The sequence below is a fragment of the Sinocyclocheilus rhinocerous genome, unplaced genomic scaffold (genome assembly GCF_001515625.1).
Source record: "Sinocyclocheilus rhinocerous isolate Xijiao unplaced genomic scaffold, SAMN03320098_v1.1 scaffold140, whole genome shotgun sequence".
In the NCBI taxonomy this organism is placed as follows: domain Eukaryota; kingdom Metazoa; phylum Chordata; class Actinopteri; order Cypriniformes; family Cyprinidae; genus Sinocyclocheilus; species Sinocyclocheilus rhinocerous.
In genome coordinates this window covers 2,527,754-2,536,120 of record NW_015642053.1, presented here as the reverse complement: position 1 = coordinate 2,536,120, position 8,367 = coordinate 2,527,754, and the positions used below count along the sequence as shown (strand labels likewise).

General features: G+C 37.2%; 1 protein-coding gene across 2 annotated transcripts in view; it reads left to right on the top strand.

Moving 5' to 3' along the window:
* rbfox3a (RNA binding fox-1 homolog 3a) overlaps nt 1-8,367 on the top strand; it is a 418,183-nt gene that overhangs the window by 118,509 nt on the left and 291,307 nt on the right. The window lies entirely within an intron of this gene.

Here is an 8,367-nt window from a genome sequence, read left to right as displayed (position 1 = left end):
TGATTTATGCCTTAGTTTTAGTTTGTACTGTTTACCTTTTTTAAAGTAATGTGAAATAGTTTTTTATATTTCTTGATTTAATCCCTTAGTTTTAGGTTGTAATGTTTACCTTTTTTAAAGCAATGTGAAATTGATTTTTGTATTTAATTTTTTTTATTTTATTTATATATATATATATATATATATATATATATTAATAAAATAAAATATTTTTATTGTCATATATAATAGAATATAATAGAATATTATATTGTCATATTCTATTATATAACAGAATATTTTATGGTCAAGTTCAAACAAACAGTAATTTTATTTCATAAGCCATTTTATGTAATTTCATTTTTCAAATGTGTTCATATCATTTCCACCACCGAATGTTGTCAAATAAAGTACAAAATTTGACACGTGATGAAAATTACATTTGTTGGTTGAGAAAAATGGCAAAAATGACAGAATTCTTCTGTGATGTGAGTCCTCTCCACTTTTGGACACTGTTAGTGGACATATTAAATAGTTGGGGGGAAAAAAAACACCCAAACATGTTTTGAAAAGTGAATAGTAATTCAAGTATTTGCATCTACATATGATTTTCTGAATTGAAGAGCAGCATCGTATGACAGAGCGAGCGTTTGAGCAGCAGGTGCCTTGTCCTTCAGCTCAACCTTTGGAATCTGCTCTTCATTCTGTGACTTTTCTCCATTGGCTCATTAGAGTGAGCCATAGTCCTCTAACACCGGGAATGGGACATCTGTCACTTTACATTTAAACAGAAGATCTTCACCGCACACTCACCTAAGAGACAAACAATCCATCCTTATTTACCCAACACAATTGCAATTGGATTGGATTTTGGCTATGGAGGTGAGCGCTTTTCAATTTGAATCAAAACCTTAAATAGTGTTTTTATTCTCTTCCACTGCAGCTTTGGAAGTCATGAATAGAGCTTGGGCTGGCTAAACATGAGTGACCTTGCGCTTATATTGAAATACCGGGTGATACGAGGAATTTAGTTAAATTAATTGTCCTCTGTGAGGTCACAGTGAGTTTGAAAGAGCTCATCTAAGCAAATGTTCTGGATTTGATCTTTTGCTGTATCCTCACCAGCTTTTACAAATACTGCGGTGTTTTCTGAATATAAATGTGATTTTGGATAACTCCAGTGACCCGAGTGCTTGGGATCTTGTGCCGTAGGCATGATGCATAACCGGCCGCATCATCTTTCATGAACACATATCCATCTCGCCACTTTAGCATGTCAAACCATCGGGGGGTAGAGTAGACACATGGACAAAACCATAAATCGACATGCTTTGCTATCGATGTTTTCCCCAAATGTCAGTTTGTGGTGTAGAGGTCAGCGTGCATCCTCTTAAAATGCAAAGCTTGCTGTTAAATAAAGATGAATGGCGTAAGGTGGCACGTAGCCTTGTGGATTGATCCAACTTTCCGACCCCATGTGTGTAGGCCAGCCCAGAGGGTTCGAAACCCCCAACACCTTCCTCTAATCCTGCCTGGCACTGCCTGATAAGTGCATACTATTTCCTATGGTCCAATGTGAATGCTTGCATATTCTTAGCTTTTCTCTCTCTGTTCAGCTGTTGTTTTGGAAGGTAAAACCGGAGGGGTGGATTGTCCTAATGCCAGAGTGAGCCAAATGGAACAAAAGTGAATACATTTCCAATAAGGAAAGTAAATACTAATTTGTATAAGAGTTCCATTGCATATGGGCCTACTGTGACTTTTTTTTTTTAAACTTCTGAGTAGTAAGGCAACACAAAAGCCATTTGTTAATCTTGTCAGGGTGATATTTTGACAAATCAGGTTTGGCATAGTAGGAATTGGCTTTTTTTAACCACTCCTAGAGCTTGAGAATGCAGAGATGGCAAGCTGATTGATAATGATTTGGTTGATAGTGCTTAGACAATGTGTAAAATTGTGTTTTTGTGTCCTTTTCATAATGATCCCCAAAAAATTACATATATTCATTTAAATAAACATTTATTTATTTATGAATGAATGAAAATTAAGCCTGTCTTTGAGACCATTAAGAAAAAAATAAATAAAGTGTTTTTTTGTTTTTTTTTGTTGTTGACATTTTTTAGAGCCTTTGTGCTTAAGTCGCAAAAACATAATTCAAAAAAATACACTTTTTTTCTTACTTTTTGTCCCTCTTTTGGTTAATGTTGAAATTAGGTTTGGACTTGGACTTTGACTTGCTTTCACATTTTTTCAGTTCTAGTCAGTGTAAACAGCCATTGTGTATACAAACATACTGATACAATACATACTGATACAAAATATAACAATGTTTCAGGTCTATGAGAAAAGAGTTGTGTCTTCATGGCAGCAAGCCCTTCTATCTCTCCTCTGTGGATAAAGAGAAGAGCTGAATAGCATGTGTCAATTTAACATTGCCTCATGTTTATACCACTGATTCTTCTCTCGCTGCCTCTCCTTTGCTCGCAGCACATGATCTTTTCCCTCAAATGGGAAAAAAAATGATTCTCAACTACAGCACTGCAGTTCGATATATCCCTCTGTATCAATACATCACTTTGACAACAGTAGATGTTGAACTTCATGTGAATGTATCTTTAGTGTGATTCTCTTTTACTGTATGTTTTCTGCCTGACGTATAAAGTCTAGCATCAGCCTTTGGCGCAAACAGAACACGACCGTACGTCTGAGATATTGAAAGATGTTTCATATTAAAAATTAAATATGCATGATAGTTAAGCAGAATTGGCGCTCACGATAATTTACAATATTAATAATAATACGTTTCATTTTGGTGGTGTTGTGTTTTCGTATTTCGTGTGATGATTCCCAGGAAAGACAGGTCTGATATTTTGTGGCGTAACTAGGTTGACTGCTAAATCAAGGCTGGAAAGAGTCAAAGTTCACGTCTCGAGTACCACAGGCTACGCCAGTGCCTCTGTATCTACCAGCATAGAGAGTCATGTTTCCTGCTTCAAGGTTGCCATGGAAACTATACTGGCAAAACAGCACCAAATGAGTAATGTCCCCATATGCTTTTTGTGCTATTGAAGGAAAAAAATATTTTAATTGCCCAGAATTAAGGAGAGGAGGGAGAAAATGTGCTAGTTCTGCTCTCCGTAAGCTCATTATTTATTTATTTCGATTTTATTTTTTTCTCGATAATGCCTTGCGTGATGAAAGACCATCTGTCATGTCTTAGCTGTCTTTTCCTTTGCAGTTTGCTTGACTTTTTAATTCCGATTTCCCTCACTCATCGAGCGCCTGGACGGGCAAATAATGAGACTGTCTTAATTAATAAGAACGCACCCACCTAGCTCGTCTCAGAGCAATGGGAAAGACGGCCCCCTCTATTAGGCAGGACGTACACGGTGCCCCTGACCAAATTACAGTCATTTCATTTGCTCTCCTCCTCATCACTTATGTAAAGATTCTCGCCCCGGGTGGAGGTGTTGGGACGGTGTGGGGGCGTCAGAATAACTGCCTAGGGATAAAACAAGAAAACAACACTGACAAGCAAATAAAACCAGACAAAGGGCTTTGACAAAAGCTTATGTATGTATGTTTGGTAAAAGAGGTGGTTCTATTTTGGATGGCGTGTGTGTATGTGTTTATTTTGCTTGTGGGAGAGATTTATAATGCAGTTTAGCCGGACGCTGCACGCACAAAGGTGCATTCTCTCTTTTTGCTTTCACACCCACGTGCGCGCAAACACACACGCAACGGTAGGGGAAGCCAGTGGGAGCGGCAACTCCGTTTCATGGGGGGTGGATGGGTGGGACTGCGGCCGGAGCGAGTGATTCTGAAGCAGCTGATGAATGGTGCCACTGATGGGTCATTTGTCCCAGTGATAGAGTTAGCCACTGCCCTTTGGGAGGAAGAATAAAATAAAGAAAGCTGGAGAGGAGCGTGACGGATCGGCCAACGGTAACAGAATAAGTGGCTGCCTCACACATGGCTACCGGATCCGACCTTCCTCTAATTGGACATTCTCGGGGAGCAAGAGGGCAGAGAGTGTGTCTCACATAACACGGAGCCAGGCTGGACATGGTGACAGAGAAAACATGAAAAATGAGAAAACGTTGGGTTTACACAGGGAGGGATGCACATCAAAGATTGCACATCAAAGAATACAAAGGGATTAGTCTTTCTGAACTGTGCTTTTGGCCTCAAAAAAGTGTAGTGAAGGAATGAAGCATTAATGTGAATGCATCTTCAGTATGATTCTCTTTTATATGTTTTCTGCCTGACGTATAAAGTCTAGCATCAGCCTTTGGCGCAAACAGAACACGACCGTACGTCTGAGATATTGAAAGATGTTTCATATTAAAAATTAAATATGCATGATAGTTAAGCAGAATTGGCGCTCACGATAATTTACAATATTAATAATAATACGTTTCATTTTGGTGGTGTTGTGTTTTCGTATTTCGTGTGATGATTCCCAGGAAAGACAGGTCTGATATTTTGTGGCGTAACTAGGTTGACTGCTAAATCAAGGCTGGAAAGAGTCAAAGTTCACGTCTCGAGTACCACAGGCTACGCCAGTGCCTCTGTATCTACCAGCATAGAGAGTCATGTTTCCTGCTTCAAGGTTGCCATGGAAACTATACTGGCAAAACAGCACCAAATGAGTAATGTCCCCATATGCTTTTTGTGCTATTGAAGGAAAAAAATATTTTAATTGCCCAGAATTAAGGAGAGGAGGGAGAAAATGTGCTAGTTCTGCTCTCCGTAAGCTCATTATTTATTTATTTCAATTTTATTTTTTTCTCGATAATGCCTTGCGTGATGAAAGACCATCTGTCATGTCTTAGCTGTCTTTTCCTTTGCAGTTTGCTTGACTTTTTAATTCCGATTTCCCTCACTCATCGAGCGCCTGGACGGGCAAATAATGAGACTGTCTTAATTAATAAGAACGCACCCACCGCATTGCTAAGAACTTCATTTGGACAACTTTAAAGGCAATTTTCTCAGTATTTAGATTTTTTTGTACCCTCAGATTACAGATTTTAAAATAATTGTATCTCAGCCAAATATTGTCCTATCCTAACAAACCATACATCAATGGAAAGCTTATTTATTCAGCTTTCATATTATGTATGAATCTCAATTTAAAAAAATTGACCCTTATGACTGGTTTTGTGGTCCATATGTTATTGGTGTACGTTTTACAAGAAAATACTATAGAACATACAAACTATATTTAATATTAAAGGGATAGTTCACCCAAAAATGAAAATGTTGTCATTACTTACTCACCTTGTTGTTCCAAATCTGTATGATTTTTTTTTTCTTCTGTTGAACAAAAGAGATATTTTAAAGAATGTTACTAACCAAACAGTTGCTTGTAGCCATTGACTTCCATAGTAGGAAAATAAAAAATACTATGGAAGTCAATGGCTATCAACAACTGCAACCACCAACATTCTTTTTCACATGCATTTAACAGAAGAAAAAAACTTTGGAGCAACTTAATTTTCAATTTTGGATAAATATGCCTTTAATAGTAATATTTTATTATTAATGGTAATTGCCAAGGCATTTAATTCATTTGATTATATTTTTAATAAATTACCCATTACATTGAACTGCAAACATTCATCATGGCAGGAAAACACCACATAGCAATTTTTCCACACAATTGCATAGGTACAGCGATTTCACAGTCTGCACTTTCTCTATGAATCTCATATGATGCATCTCACAGCAAATAAATCAAGCATGCATCATGTTAATGCACTGAGATGTCAAAACTGTAATGCGGGTCAAAGGAGAATAAAAGTGTTTTGGGATTGTTTCTAATAGCAAATCATCACCTCAGTATGTGCATATCAAAACTAAGTGAGACTGGCAAGCTGGCAAAGTTCAGCATGCTTTAAATAGCAGCACTTAGGAGTCCCTCTGAAGCGACGTGAGGATGCAATGCTGAGAAAATATGGATGCTGATAGTAAATGTAGTAAAGTTGACCATTAATTCAAGTGACAGCATTTATCCGTAAAACTTTATTTTATTTTATTTTTCTTTACTTTTTTCTTACTATTTTATTTTTTATTATTTTATTTTATAGTATTTTATTTTAAAAACATTTAGTTAATTAAGTGTTACTTCGACTTCTTTCTCATTCACATAGACTGTATTCAAGCTGCTTTTATAGCTGTTGTGTGAACAGGACAATTCAGAAGTCACACCTGTTAGTAAATATACTCGTCAATCCCAAACATTGTGTCAACGTAGCCAGTGTGTGATATCCTCAGCGTCTGCTGTATTTTTTTTTCCTTCTGCAAACATTTTCCAAGCCACTCTCTCTGTGACTCCCCCCCCACCCCTCTCCACCTGGGTGGAAGGAGGAGGGGGGTGTTATCCAGGCTGGCAGCCCAGAGCACCCTTTTTGAAGCTGCTCTGAAGAGCATGGTCTAGGTAATCTCTGCTCGACTGAAAGCCGTTTACAGAGAGAAGGAGACAGAGGAAGAGGTTATACTGGGGAGAGAGGATGCAATGGAGAGTGACGGAGAGAGAGAGAGAATGAAAGAAAGAAAGAGAGGCAGGGGATATGAAAGAAGAGCGAGAACAGAGCCCAGGCAGAGGATGATAAGGCCAGGGGGATTTCGTTGCTGTTTTGGGGTCAGATTAGGAATGGGGTCTTGCTTTTGTCACTTGAGGAGAGAAGGAGAGAGAGACACACATCTGAGAAGCAGACAGAACAGTGTTGCATTGTGGACTCCTGAAAGTCCCTTTCTGCGTTTGGGTCTTTTAGTCCAATGTAAATTAATGTTCCAGTTCCATTTGATCTTTACATAGATTTTATGGCAGTACGCAACAAATATAACAATGTTTTCATATTTTTCTATTAACATACTTATACTTTTATTATTATGATTTTTTTGCTTCAAAAATAATAATGTACAGCCAAAAATCATATTTCTTGTACAGTAGCATTTATTTGTTCCTCATAACTGTTGGACCTGCGCCTTCCTTTCAAACCATTAGTCATCAAATCCTCTGTAAATGTTGTTCTGATATGTATTTTTAAATTAACAATCTTAAAATCAGCTTACTCACAGGTCGTAATTGTAAGTACACTTTGATCTGGTTGTGACTGAAAGTGGTGATGTGAGTGGGTGTGTTTTTAACTTTGTAATTAGCCATTTAACAAGTTTATTCCATTGGTGCTGATTGTAAACTGCTTGCGAATGTAAAAGGTGGGTTCATATTGTCAGCATACTGTAATCAGCCAGTAACAGTGACATGGAGGCACTGACTTCTCTCATGTGACTGTTTCTTAAGTATTTCACTGTTCTTCAAGGGAGAGAGACACTGCCTCCCTATGAAACTTTATCCACTGGTATCCTTGTTTCAAAACATTGTTGAAAATTCACAATCAAATAGGTCCATTGTCAACAGTGTAGCGATGCATGAAGCACATCTCACACAGAAGTCAGTTTCAAACAAAGAAGCATTTTATTTTTTATTTTTTTGGTTAATGAAGCAAATTCACTTGAATCTGATAAAAAAATCTGTGTGGGAATTCCTGTTAAAATTGCTGAATTTTGCCTACAGAGAAAACTGATTAATGTGACCGTACCTTTTAGACAGTGTCACTTTAGTTGGCTAATACATTATTCAGTCTCATATTTTGTAATACTGATACAGATTTTTTTTTTTGTATAGTTGATTATTGCTCATCAGAATCTTTTTATGGTGGCACTGCCTCCGCAGAATAAAACGTTTCTGAGAGAGAAGTATGGAAAGAATGAGAGAATGAGAGATTGGACAACAACTGAGAGACCAAAAGATAGAGTTGGTTTACAGTGCAGTGTTGCCATGTTGATCATCAGTTCTCCATCAAAGGCAGTTCAGAGATAAAGTGATCTAATAGAGCTGTCGAAACACATACTCAAATATTAAAGACAAATGCTAGCCTGTAAAAAAACACTTAAGGGAATATTTTACCCAAACATGAAAATTCCGTTATTATTTACTCAACCTCATGTTGTTACAAACCTATAAGCTGTTATTTTTTTCAGTGAAACATACAAAAATATTTTTAAACAACATTCACATTGATTTCAGACTCTATAAAATCACCATAAAAGTGGTCCATATGACATACAACCTTCACCACAGATGCCATATTTGATTTGAAAACTGCAGCGTAAGCGAAAAGTCAGTAATCAATGACTTAAATTTTGGTCTTTTAAGCACACAAAGCTATCTGAAGCTGGCTTCAGAAAACTTAATATAGCACAGAAGTCATATGGACGCCTTTTATGGTTCTTTTTTGGGCATTTAACAGCCTGTGCTCACCATGAACGTGTCGAAGTATGTGGAGATTCATTATTTTCTTGAGTTCCACAAAAAGTATAACA